The sequence below is a fragment of the Pogonomyrmex barbatus genome, unplaced genomic scaffold (assembly GCF_055798465.1).
Source record: "Pogonomyrmex barbatus isolate J1 unplaced genomic scaffold, ASM5579846v1 scaffold5, whole genome shotgun sequence".
NCBI classification, from domain to species: Eukaryota; Metazoa; Arthropoda; class Insecta; order Hymenoptera; family Formicidae; genus Pogonomyrmex; species Pogonomyrmex barbatus.
The window spans coordinates 7,502,421-7,517,392 of record NW_028297149.1 but is presented as its reverse complement, the minus strand read 5'-3'; the positions used below and the strand labels follow the sequence as shown (position 1 = coordinate 7,517,392).

Below are 14,972 nucleotides of genomic sequence, written 5' to 3'. Positions count from 1 at the left end.
TCATGTTTATCTCCGACGCGAGAAAAATGCGATTTTCGTAAATCTGAATTTCCCTCCGAAATCCGACATCAGTCTATACGGATACCAGTGTTAATCGAGTGCAACTCCGATAAGCTGATTGCGAATGTATTTGCATGGAAGTAGATAGGGATGGGGGAGGGGGAGGGGCGACGAAGGAGATTATCGGCTCGATAGAAAACGTGATAGGGATAAACTGTATTTATTGAAAATTTTGTTTACCGGATTATCATTCAAGCGCGGCTTGTTTTACATGGCAATGTGAGTTTTACATCAAACGCGTTTTACCCAAAGAAAAGCTTCAATTGTTCCTTTTTTTTTTTTATAAAAAAGAAATCGAAAATGTACAGCTCGATTTATGCTGAAATAACGTGAAATTACGTTTTACGTTCAATTTACACAGCGTTGAGGAATTCGTTGGCAATCGTGCGCGTTCGTTAATAATGAAGTTATTGAACTTTGATTTCCGCTTTAGCATTCAGTCCGATTTCACTTGTGGTCGACACACGCCGAAACCTTTATGTAATACGCTGCGTTACGAGTGCGCCGCGTAAACGCAAATATTTTATTTGCCGCACGTTCGATTTTATTCAGCGATTAAAAGATTATTCTATTATAAAAACAATCTAAATAATAATTTGCAATTTTAAAGTTACAAATTGTGGTTGATTTTAAATGAAAATTAAAAATTATTCAAATTTACATGCAATTTTGATATATTTGGATTTTGATATGTACAGCTTCTCTATATTAGAGATGCAAGTCAAACTCATCAAAATATTCAAAATATATCTGAAGGATGTTTGAAGGAAGCTCAAAAATTCAAGACATATTTCAAGACATGTTGGCGACATTTTATCTATTTTTATGTTTTTTGAAATTCAAAACGTATTTAGGAGTCCATTCAATAATTTTGCGTGAGAATGAGTATTTTATGGGGGAAAGCTAGGAAGTCGAACCGGTTGGTCACCAGTGAAATCTCACGTATGTATATATACATTTTTTTATTTTCGTATAAATGCATCCGACCCCAATCGGCGTTGTGCGACCGACCGCATGAATTCCGCGGCCCGACTTCCGCCGCCGCGTGTGGGGTTACTACAAGTGAAGTAACTGCAGGGATTTTCTCGTAACAAACCATGCATGCAGCTACGTAACTACGCCGAAACATCGACTTTCTGCATGCCGATTATCTGACCATTTGTGTCCAATTCTCATTTCACTATCAAAGATTTGCGATATTCTAGAAACCGATCTTATATTTTCATAATAATATGAAACAGATACATAATTACTTAATCTATCGATTAAATATTTTGTAAATTTTTATGTTAATTATTTATTTGTAAACGCAAATTAAATAAATGAAGAATACACGTGGGAGAAAAACTGATAATATAATACAATTTATTGATAAAATTGACATTCCATCTTCAATTCTCTATCTTTTGTATTTAATCGGAATTCTTTTAAAGTATGTCAAAAGTTTTAAAGCCTATCAATTACATCGAACCCGAAACCCGAGAATAGAGTACTATCTTCACAGAGGTGCAATTATAAGTTATGATTATATTCCGTAATATATATATATACATATTTCTGGTATATAGATTTAGTTTCTAAAGTATAGAGAAACTTTGAGCAGCACATGTTCTCCTGTTCTAGGGACTAAATAAGTCTATATACAGCTTGAGTGACGCATTCTGTCCGAGATCACCAATACGTATATCCATACTTTCGTTGAAACCATCGTTGAAATTAATACATGCGTTATATAAAATACATAATCACGCTTTGCTTTTTTTAGAAATATTCACTACAAAGGAATGTTAGAATCAAACGGTCAAAACTGAATGCGTTGCCAAAATACGAATCGCAAAACGTTTCATTGCGTAACGCTGCGGAATCCTTTTACGTGAACATTTGCGGCGTTGCGAGCTCGGATTCGCGCATGGTGAGCACAATTGAATTTCGCCAGCCGCAAAATTCAAAATGTTCGTGACAGAACGTTTTGTAAAGCCAATTCGCCCCATTAGCAGTACTGAATGATATTTCTTTTTTCTATAGATTCTGAATAATTAATATGGATTATAATGAGTAATTCGATTGCATGATTGGATCTTCATTTGAAATCCTCTTGATACTACAGTTTAATTTTCTACTTTTGCAAATTAATAAGGATTTCTAAAACTATAAATATATCTTTGAAGAAATATACAAGTTATTTTGCTGAGATATTATTTGTAAATTAAATATTAAGTTGATATGAAATTAATAAATATATTATAACATTATAAAAAAACATTTTTGTGTAAATAACTTGAGTTTAAAGATAAAAATTAGGAAATTGCTTTTATAAAATTATTATTAAATTTACATTTTTTATTTCCTATTTGCAAATAAAATTAATTTTTTGCATTAAGTTCTTATCATTTACTTTATATAAATTTATTCTGACATATTCTTATCTAAGAAAATAATTTATAAAAGCATAGTAAAAAGCAGTTTCATGATTAATATCATAATGGTCAAGGTGAGCGATTTCCTTGAAGAGTGAACGCAGTGAAAACTTCGCTATTCTTGTCTCATTACAGATCAAGAGCGAAAAACCCGCAAAGCTAAGAAAGTCGAGTACGAAGCTTTTTTTTGGCATATCAGAATTTTTCTGTGGCCTTCGACACGAACAATTACAATCAAGCTTTCCTTTCCTTCTCGTTATTCTTGCGTCGTAATTTAAAGGAATTAGAGGGAGAGAAAGCGCAATAAAGAAAAGATGAAAGGACTTGGATGCAATTTGTAAATTTTTTATAATGCAATTTACCTTCTATCGTTTATCTGCGCGTGGGTACTCATGACATTTGCGTTTTTCCGCAAAAACTCGAATTCTAAATCTCTCGATTACCGTGCCCGATCTCTCTAATCGCAGCTGCAGTCACGGTAGCGGGCAAGATAGTTCAGCTGAGACCAGCTCCGGACTTAGGCGTGGTTTCTTGCGTAACGCAAAAGCGAAGCGAGTAACCAGCGCGCGTTGCATATACGTACGTGTGTGCACCGCGCACAGAGATATGTCAGCCTAATGGTGTCTATCTAGATGCGTGTGGTTTCAGCGACCTACCGAGAAAGAGAGAAAAAAATCTATGTTCACCCGCAAGCAACCTCCTAAGGACGGCCGATTCTCGCGAGCCAGTAATGGAAAGTAGAAAGCCGCGTATAATACACGTAAATTATAGCCATCGACCTTCGATATATTAATAGCAAATACTGTATAATTGCTGTCGCTAGGCGAAAGCTATTCGCGTGTCCTTAGATTATCAAATGATGAAAAACGTCGCCGAAAAGAATGAATATTTATGAATTGAGAATAAAAAGAGCGACTGAAATTAATTTCGGTTAATTTTGTAATAATTAAATATAACCAATATGTTAGTTTACAACTACTTCCAAGTTTTATCTCAGTATCTATGAATTGAAGAGAAAGGCGCAGATTTACAGATTACGTGTGATTTCTTATCTGCATGAGCGATTAATGACATAAATTTTATTTCTTTAAATAGAATTTAAAAACTCAAAAAATTTAATTAAATATTGATTTAAACATGTTTATTATAATCATATAGCAACTTGCTATATGATTAAACTATAAATAGTTACAATGTGATAATTGATGATAATGATTATCAAATTACCTTTGCCTTTCCACGGAATAATATTTTAGTTATTTTCTCCTTGTTGCATTCGATCGCTCATAGTAATTTTTATAGTAATTTTCGGATGGAAAAGCTTAGCGAGTTACGAGAGAGTCACATCCCTCGTCCATAACGGTTGTATAAGCACATTTTATGCTGCATATCATATAAAGCTGCCATATGAAACCACATACTCGTAGCGTATATCAATTCCCACTAGCGCGGGATATGACGGGTTTAGGTTCATGTAATTCCCTTTGAGAATTTCCCGATACCTTTGTTAAACGCGCAGGATTGGGTTTATAGTTGCGGAAATTCTCCTCACTCCCATTAACAGATCAATTAAATGAAATCCTCAGAATTCAATATCCAGCTTGAAACTGCGTGCACCATAAAAAATTATGGGCGGCACAGTTTAAATTCGATTTGTTGCAAGTTGCAAGGAATGCACTTTTTTCTGCACGCGCGAATTTCTTCTAGTACTTCGAACTGTTCAGAATCATGAAATTCCCGTGGGAAATGAACACATAAACGCCTGCTTCTACTCGTGTTAATAAAATTCTAATTAAACGTCGGCACGGATGATCGTCGCCAACTTCTTCCGTAATTGCAGTTTTGGAAGAATCCCCTGCGGAGAGATCTCGCCAGGTCTTTCCTCTCGGCGCAACAGCCGGGAAAGAAAAAATAAAAAATACGACAGGCGGTAACAGGCGCGTGGAACGTAATTAGAACACTTAACGTTATCATTTTGAATTCCGAACGGACGGAACACAGTCACCGTTTTCCACTTATAGGGACGCGACTTGTGCAACGCACAAGCGAATTTATCTCGCTCGTTACACGCATCGGCCGTTCTATTAAAAGCATTGGAAAATAGTTTTGCAATTTCTCGAATATATTTTCGTCGGACGTCGGACTCACTGTAATTTAATTTAAACAGAAATGCGAATGACTCTTGATATTTTTAGTATAAAATTTTTACAAAGACAAAACATTTTAAATTTAACGAGCTGTTTACACACACACACACACACACACACACACACACACACACACACACACACACACACACACACACACACACACACACACACACACACACACACACAATTATTAAATTAGAATCCTTTTAGATTTTAAAATGACTGCAGAAAATTAACTTTTATTTATCCCTTTCTACATTTTTGAATGTAATTATATATTTTGCTATTCATAATTAATATATGTATTATTTATTAACCTAAAATATTCTAAATAAAATAAAATTACAAATAATAAATGATATAACAAATTAAAGCAAGAAAAGGTTCTTGTATCATCATTTTAATTGCTTTTAATATGCTATCACATTGCATATTAAAAAGAATTAGATTCTTAAAAGGCATTTCTTAATATATGATCGAAATATTAAGCGTTGTTCAAGATGATTTAACAGAGAAAATAATTTAAAGTTTTGTCAGTCTTTTCTAATGGATGTACCGATCACCAACCACCGTACTTGTAAAACTATTCTTAAACGCACATATAGATATCCCGTTATGGAGACGTAATTTAATCATAAGAATTTGCATTCAGGATTCTTTGCGGTTTTATCATATTTTTATATAATCGTAACCTCAATGATAGCTCATTTTCATTGATCGTAATCTGTTGTTGTTACGATAGTTTGCTACGCATTCTCCAGGTTTATTGAATTGGAGATAGTTGTAAATTTTAGTGCTTCAAAACACTTTTTTAATAATTATATTTAAGATTAATCGCCGACACATACATGTGTCTACATGTGACATTTTATGTTATATAGTTTTCTGTTATATATTTATTTCTTGTTTACTGCATCTTTTATTTGGAAGTGAAATAAAGCAAAAGCGAAGAATATAATTGTTATATTTCATTTGATAAGAGTGATATCAACAACTTCTAAATGACACCAGGGAGAAACTAGATGGATCGTCGCTACTTCGATAATCTTGTAGAAAACCTGTTAGTGGTAACCTTGTTAGTGGTAATTTTGAAAGTTCACCATTTGAAAAATACATTAGATATTTTCTCTGTCAATTGATAAGCTGTATCCGAATTCCATTTTTTATTCGAAACAAATTAATTTGGCTTCCAATAAATTATTAGATTTTTTAATATTCATCATGGATTTATATTTGATGTATTATTTTTTTATCAGATTTTTTTAATAAACTATTTATTTAATATAGCTGTTATGATAAATGACGTAGGCAAACATTATTCCATTTTGAATTAATTTTCCACGTGATTAAAACTACCTATTGTGACGGTTTACAAAAGCGTAATGTTAAAAGTCAAGAATTTTGCGGTATTACACAATATCCCGAATGGAGAAAACAAAGAATTAATACATTGATACAAAATATACGCGTATAATAATCCGCGAAACGAGACGGGTTCATATTCGAGGGTTATTCGAAAAGCTGTGCGTTGTACATCCGACAGGCATGTAACACAGCACTTCGGAAGGATTTACGAGCACGGTTTTTACATTCACCGATGAATACTGGTAACGCGCATTCCGCGGATTTTTCTTTTGCACCTAACCGCACGCACGCACGCACGCACGCACGCACGCACGCACGCACATTCGACTGCGTCCATGTGTGCGTAAACAAAAGAGAAGGCGAAAATGTGCGGCGATTAACCCGACGTCAAGATGCGCACTCGAGATATCGAAGCTGCCCCTCATTTTTGCTTAGTTGCCTCGAAGAATCGCGATCAACGATATATCATCGTTTCCTCGCACTGGAGAAAGCGGACTTGTAAAGCGCAGCCTCGTGGCGTAAACAGAACGTGCATGCATGCATGAAGCTTTTGCCTTTCGGGAAACATACAATGCCTCATAAGACTTTCGATTTTTAGACATAACATTTCGCAACCGCGCGAGACTTTCGACTATTATTCTAATCTCATTGAACAATGCTCTTAAATTAAGCAATCCATGTATTCTTGTGCTTATTCTCGTATGATTCTTTATCAATATCCTTAGTCTAATTTTATAAAAATAGAGATATTTCCAGATATATTTCCAGAGATATTGTGATAGAATTGTAAAATATAAAATATATATATATATGTGTGTGTGTGTGTGTGTGTGTGTGTGTGTGTGTGTGTGTGTGTGTGTGTGTGTGTGTGTGTGTGGTGTGTGTGTGTGTGTGTGTGTGGTGTGTGTGTGTGTGTGTGTGTGTGTGTGTGTGTGTGTGTGTGTGTGTGTGTGTGTGTGTGTGTGTGTTACATATAAAATGTAAATATGTGTTTAGGAAATGTTATCTCGGTTTGAGAAATTTCTTTCTCGATTACGAAACTATCGTGAACATTTGTTTGCTTTCTTCCTAATTCTTATTTGTAACCATTATTTTCAGAAGATAACTTTCAACAATGCATATTATGCACCGCATTGAGCAAATTATATGTTCCGGTGAAACCGTAAAATTGCTCCCGAACTCCAACACTAACAACTTCCTCGGTCAAAGTATAATTTTACGAAGCATTTGTTCGAGAGTCGATCGTGTGCATTAATTAACGGCAGTTTAATCGTATTGATATTATATTTGCATCATCAAACTCAGCAATTCTATCAAACTTTGTATTATTAGTAATAGAAAAAAAAAGAGAAAACAAAAGAAACAAATTGATTATACCAACTTCTTTATCGATTTACATATCAATATTTATTTTCGCTACAAATTTATTACATTTTTAGATGAAATACCGTTCGCAACTATATTTTCTAAAAATATAATAATTATTTTATCGATTAACACCGCTTATATTTCAGAATTATTTTAAAAATTTTGAAGTTAACAGAATGAAAAAATAATGCTATTTTTGATAAATTAATAACCGTATATTAATAAAAGAATAATCAACAATTTTATTACTATTTTATTACATTTATTCTGTATTGTATTTACACATACCATTTGCAAATCACAATTAATTCTTATATAAAGTAAGTAAGCATTCAAATCTTGAATGCATTTTGAAGTATCATAGTGCTTAGTTTACAGTTGAACAATTGTGAATTTTAAGGATTTCTAAGAAATGAAGAGAAAGCAGTATAAAGCCAAGATTTAACTAAATTTAGAGCATCTGAACGATTAATACTTAATAAAACTGAGCATTAGAAAATAATTAAAAAATAACAAATAATTAAAACTTAAATAAATTTTAAAAATCTTTAATTTCGAAAAAGATAGAAGAAATATAGATAATATATCAAAATAAAATTTTTCTATAAGCTCGTAAATTATAAATTTAAAAACATAAAATCTTTAAAATATCTCCCTTTTATAATTATCCAAAATATCTAAAAACTTTTTTAGCTAGATAATTTCTTTTTGCGTTTCTATTTATTGTATCTTTATTACATTTTAAATAGACCAAACACTTTTCCGGTTGTATAAAATCTCTTCCTGTTTATTGCAAATTCATAGCAAGTAAAGCAAGGAGGAAATGCGCTTTCATGCGTATATATATATATTTTTATATATATTTCTTCTCTCCATATCTCCAACGGTATTTGATAATAACTCAGCAAACAGACTGATTTGGGTTAAATTTCGTATCAACGTCCGACGTACTTTTCGTGCACGGCCGATGTATGCATGTTATACGTACCACGGTTTATGGCGTAAACGCTTCCGTAGACATTTCTCGCTATGTTTGCTCACATTGCACAGTCTAACATTACGCCACGATATTTACGTTACCGGCAACGAGTCATCCAGTTGCTTCCGGTCGTGTGCAAATAGGGCGATTCTCGCGCTACTCCTGAAGGCATCACCAAGATATAAATGCGGTAACGCCTTCAGTCTAGATTCTATAGCATGAACTTATCGGGAGCGAGGCGGTAAGCATGCTATCATTGCGCAAGCAGCGGCTTACAATGCCTTCGGATCGGGCAAAAAGTACACGGTGAGCGAGCGAACGAGCGAGCCAGCAGCAGGCCGGCCTATTCCGCCGATCGAATTATCGAGGGGATTGGTTGTGATCGGTCTCGTGTTCATTGCCTGGTCGCAATGTACGCGAGAGTCGCGCTACAATTTCGTCATGAAAAGGAAAACGGCTGATGAAAATCCTAGTTTCAATTGCTGCACACTTCTATCATGCGTTGCGAGTAGGAGCCAAGGAGTCAAGGCCAGGGTTGGATTCTTCGTCAAATGCAATGTAATCTCTATTGTTTGACATTTCAAGAGATTGTTTAAATTCAAGAGTATTTTTTTATATATACATTATTATAAAATTACTGCATACTAGGGCGTGATTCTTATAAAAGTAATAATAAAGTGAAAGCGTGGAATTAAATTTTACGGTTTATAGCCTTGAGATTTCTTACTTCTGCAAATCTAAAATATCTTAACTGTAAAATTACATGTTAATTCATAAGAAACGATCCATTTACTTGTACAATTCATCAAATTATTTAATAAAATACTTGATGTCTACTAATAATGTTATTGCTTTTTAATAAATATTCTTCAAATATATATAAAATAATTATCATAAAAACAAAAAATAATTTATAAGCTTTATATTCTTAAAATAATTAAATTTATTATTTGAATGACATTTGCTGTTATTATAGTCTTATTGCAGAATGTAGAAAGATAAATCATAATTTCTCCACGAACGAAGTCGAAATCCTGAAAATTTAGCTGAGAGAAATCCTCTTTAAGCTCATCAAGCATACATAGTGATCTCCGGACTACTAAAATGGCAGAAAATGATACTAATTCCAAAGCTACAAAGTTAATCCGGAAAAGTAATATTAAAATGTTATTGAAAGAAAGATTCTTTAAACTAAAAAATTAGTACGTTTGTAAAATAAATTTTAAATTTTATGATTAAAGCGTAGAATAAATTCTTTGAAATTTCAAAAATAATTTTATCTTTAACATTGTCACTTTATAATCTAAACTATGTGGAAAACTTTATTGTGTGAAGAAATTTAAAAATCTCCATATAATATCCTTAAAATGTCCTTAAAATCTTCATATAATATCTTTAAAAAAAAATCTCTTTGATCTAAATTTATACTGCACCAAGGGGCAAATTAAAAAGATAACAACTTTTTTTCTTCGTCTAGCCTTAAGTTTTGATTTTATTTTAATGGATTTTTGTTTATTTAAAAAAAAAATTAAAGAACGTTTATATGTTTCTACAGAAATTTGTCGGCTCGCTTAAAAAGATCGAATTTCCTAGTTCAATTCGCCGACTAGAAAAGTAACCTCGAGTTTTGAGATATCGTATCCGAATAAAAAGCTCCCTACGTCGACCAGGAAGGACCCGAACCGCCATAGAATAGATATTCGGCCTAATCGCAGACGTTATCGATCGCGATCGAGGTACAGTGGATAATGGTCGATCGATAGTGCTATTCGTTATTTGCTGCTTTAACCTACAACGGCAGTGAGACGGTTACGATTACGAGTCGAAAGGGAAATCGGCCGCATTTACGATTCGCGAGCGAAAATCCAGCGGGAAATCGAGTATCTTCGTCTGATATTTTGAAATGATGCTTGTCTTAACGACTTGCGGCGACCACATCAATTTTGATTGCATTTCTACGATAAAAAGTTTCTATTCACGAGACATCGCGCGGTGCTTTCCTTTTTTCGTTTTTTTTTCTTCCGATGAAGGATACGTCGGCGAAACGATAGAATGGACAATTTCCGACAGTCTTTATGGATCGTTAAGGCATAAAAGATCGTCCCACTCTGGAAGCAACACTGAGATTTTGTCAACGCGCGACGGAGGTAGCGGAAAATGAAAGATGCCGTACTTGGCGACGGCAACTGCCGCTTTCGTGGACGCACAAATACATGCATTATCGACTGATATGCATTACGTTGCAACGTATTATTACGAGGAGAAAAAGAAACAAAAGAGAAACGGACGGCTACGAATGAATAATTTTGCTCTCGTCGTGGATATTTTGCGCGTTTTGAAAGGCAAAAAAGCTCACGTTAATTACCTAAAATTAGTATAATTATTTTTAAAAGTCACGCATTACAGCATTATTTTAAATTTATATTTTATTATTTAGTATTTTTATAAGTATCAAAAAATACATTTGCATAATAACTCTTTCGCAAAATATGCAAAATTAAAAATGGAAGATTGAATAAAAAAAAAAAAAAAAAAAAAACACTCGCTTTACATAATTTTCTATTTTGGAAGTTTCGCTCGTTTTAGAACGATAATATTGTATGACAAACTGTTCTCATAGTTTTAGCAAATTGGCGACGACTCGAACGCACCGTGTCAAAAGTTTCTGCATGCCGGGAAAGTTTTGCGGCACTTTAAAACGTCGCGTAGTTACGTCACTAGAAACGAGCAGAATGTTCCTCAACGTATCTCTCACTTACATTTAGAGCAATAGGCAGTAGGCGTTTTTGCCTGAGATTTTATAGCTCGTAATCATCCGGACGTTAGGACTCTAGTTAGAATAGCTATTACGCGATGGGAGGAATTTAGGTTTCGTGTGCTTCTGCACTGTCTACCTGCTGGATTGTACCTCTTTTCTCTCAACTTCGTAGATGGAGCGATTATTTACCTTGTCTTGGCTCATTCAATATTTATTTTTTAAATGAATTTATCTTAATTTTAACATATGAAAGCAGCACATTGTTCTATTATCATATTTATGTCGGTTTTATGTAACTCTTTTATTTTTACTGGTACCAACATAGCTTCACATTTTTCTTTGTTATTTGTGTAATAAAATGAGATCTCCGTAGAAAGCTTTTTTTTTATCAAATAGGATTACACGATTAATTAGTTTGATCTTGAGAAAAATCTCATTCTATTTGTTGCTCTTTTTATGATTATAAGTATGTCACACACAATACGACTTTACGAATAATATATGGGAAGGTCGGCAAATGTGAGTCAGAGAAATTGCGATATTAATAACTGACATAACATTACAGTTAGCCGAAATGCGCATTACTTAGCGCCGGATGCTATGCTACAGGAAAGGTAATCTTAATAACGCAGTAATAGCCGTCCCGGCCCGTAAAACTGCAAAATTAGTTGACTACCGGTCGCAGTCGTTTTCTTACGCGGTATTATGGAGAAAATCAGATATGAACGTGGAATCTTGTGCGATCGTAAACGGGTAAGCGAGAGTGAACGGTAGAACCGCGATTCTCAATACCTGTAGTGTAGTTTGCAGTCTCAATCTACAAATAGTGACATAAGCAGATGTACATACGTGAATATTCGCAAATTGCCTAAATTTACCTAAATTTAACTACGTTACCAAACTCATTTCTTAATATTACGCTATGTCGCGTTCACGGACAATTTCTGTAAAAATATTTCCCTTCTGCTATATATTTTCCTTTTCTGTAAGGTTTTCTCTTTAAAAAAAAAGAAAATTTTAATTAAAACTTATCTATTCAATTTTTAACTTTTCTTGTAGGTTCAGCAAATTGTTAATAAGATAATCTGCGATTCATGCACGGAGCGTTTTATAACTGTCTTGATTTATACGACATTTTTGGAAGGAGATCGAATATTAGAGAAGAGTACATTAAATCATTCGTGCTGCAAAATGATTTTGATATTGCGCGACCAGTGAGAGCATATATATATATATGTGTGTCTGCCGGTGAGTGCACCACATGCTCTCGAAATTTATCGGTTTCCACTGTATTTCACCATGTCATCTCGGGAAACGGCTTCCGCTCCGCGCACCACACGAGTCTTATCTCCAACATAGCGGATAAAAATGTCTGGAGACGTCCGAGGGATGAGACTCGGACATCGCCGTTAACCCTGTATTCCGATATCGGCATAGTATGCCCTTCTCGTTAAGAGAAAGTAGCGCTATAAAAAGAGATTCTTATGACGTGTACATGGGACTAAAGAGCAACTAGAAGACTATCGATATCGGAAAAATCCATTTTAGGAAGAGTACATCCTCATACACTATGACACATCAATTGCAAAAATTGAATGATCGAATTCATCTCTCTTTTCCTTTTTCTTAGAAAAATATCGCCGCTATTGATACAAGAGCAATCTTCAAAATTGACTCGAACAATGACTCGAACCGTTGGATTTTTAGATTTCCAAAAAAAGATTTCGATGATTCATGATGAATTAACTCGTACTCAAGTACATACAAGGAGTCATGGAAAATTAATTGAAAAGATATGTTTTCACGATTTGCTTTCAACTTTAAATATTTTTTGCATTAAAAATTAATTAGACAGTTTGTGAGAAAGAAGTATCACTTTTCATACATATCCTAACACTAGCCCCTAATCGGTGGTTTCGCGTCGCGTATAAACCGGAAGTGATGAGGAGCGAAACGCAAATCCGTCGGCGTTGCGGTCCGCGCGACCAATAGACGCTCCTCGACTATTCTGCACGGTAATATATATACCAGTGTCCGCGTGCAATACTACGTGCTGCTGTCACTCGTGCATGTACACGCAACGTGCGCCTACCAGCGTAGACGACGACCAACCGGTCGGTGCAGTGCGCGGAATGCAGTTATTATTCAACGTTTACGCTCGCCTGCTCGCGAACCAAGTCGCCCCGTTGGAATCATTAATATGCGAGCAAGTATGTGAGAGAATTGTAGCGTATCTAAGCGCGCGTGCGCGCCTGCTCACGGAACAGCGATTCGACACCGATTTGTTAATTTATAAAAATCAGAAACGAGGGGCAAACGGACAAGGCGAGAAAGATCGGCTGGCGACGGTTCGGCTTGCACTTGAATTATGCGAAATCTCAGCTGAAAATCTCGAAGTATGACGTTTCAACGTATTTTCAGAGTCTCTTATAGAGAAAATAATTAATATGAATAAATAAGAAAACACTCAACGTAGATGTGAAAGTTTAAAACTGATCGTAACGAAGAGTAATTGTAACGCTCAGGATAATGTATAATATAATATTACGTTATAAAATTTATATGTGTTTAAGATTTGCGTAATTTGTTACATAGAAAGAACGTTATGTATGCGTGTTACAAAGCAGTTTTTTAATGAAGAAATTTTGAGAAAATGGAGAAAGAGATTTGTTTAATGACGAGTGCATGGCGATGAAGATTATTTAATGTCACATCTGTATTGTAGAGCATGTTGTTAACTGGTATATTGTCATAAATGAAAAATTAACGAGAGGAAACTACGGCATTCTGAGCATACCATGGTCGTTACACATACCTGTACTTGAATGTTCAAGAATTTATTTTACACAGGCGTTTAATGAGTAGCAGAAGATGACGTTTAAATAGCTCGTTTTGTTGTTTTTTCACGTTTTAGCCGTTTAAATGAAAATTGGAATTTTATAACGAGCTTAATCGACGAGAAAGTCTCGTGAATACTTTTATTTACGCGCATATTCTCAGATAAATAATGCTATTTCATGTCTACAACTGATCGTCAATCGTTGTATATTTTTAACTTTTTTTTATCTTTTCCTCTTACTCGAAAAAATTTGTAAAAATTTACAATTTACGTACAATGTATATCTCCTTGATAGACATATGCGCCGATTGTAATTACATCGTAATGTAATGTAAGAATCAGTAATGAAGAGTTTTGATTCGGGGTGAATTCGATGAGCATTACTCGTATTAACACTCGATACGACCACAATACCGCGCATTAATGCTAAACGCATCCGCTCAATGCCGATGCTCTGTTAGCATTGAACGCGATTAGAGATGAGAATAGGAGTGCGTATCGTCCAGACAGAAATTACAGAGTGTGCTTCCTTCGTATGTAATGCGTTACAAATAGGAGGCTAAGTAGATCCAAAAAAAAAATCAAGTCGGAATTCGTCGGACGAAAACACGTAACTGATCATTTTCCAATCGTAGTCAACGCTGTGTCGATTAGCAATTGATTATAGTACTTGCGAATTAATAATTGCGTAATATAACGGCTATAAGTTTCTGTCACTGCTTATGTAAACTCCGCGGCGGTCATAATCGTAGAGATTCCTAACATACTTTCCTTAAATATATACTTATTAGAAAAGACTTATTAATGCGTCGTTTCACGTACTGGCTCGCCCAAGTGATATAATCGGAACAGAGCAATTATCTGCCAATTTTATCCGTGCCCGGCATACGCCACGTGAAAATTACGCGCCACGATTTCCTATTTCCTCGCAAATTAATCAGGCTGACAGCGAACGAATCACGACGAAAGGGCCAAAACGCGGATTTCCTAATACAGTTAAGTAATGAAAGCATGCGCTCCGAAAACCTCTTTCTCG

General features: G+C 34.7%; 1 protein-coding gene across 1 annotated transcript in view; it reads left to right on the top strand.

Moving 5' to 3' along the window:
• The first annotated feature begins 532 nt into the window (after positions 1–532).
• Positions 533–14,972, top strand: part of apd-3l (apidermin 3 like) — a 28,873-nt gene continuing 14,433 nt past the window's right edge. The window contains exon 1 of the mRNA XM_011638878.3: positions 533–1,002. The gene's annotated coding sequence lies outside the window, so the exon portion shown is untranslated. The remainder of the gene's footprint in view (positions 1,003–14,972) is intronic.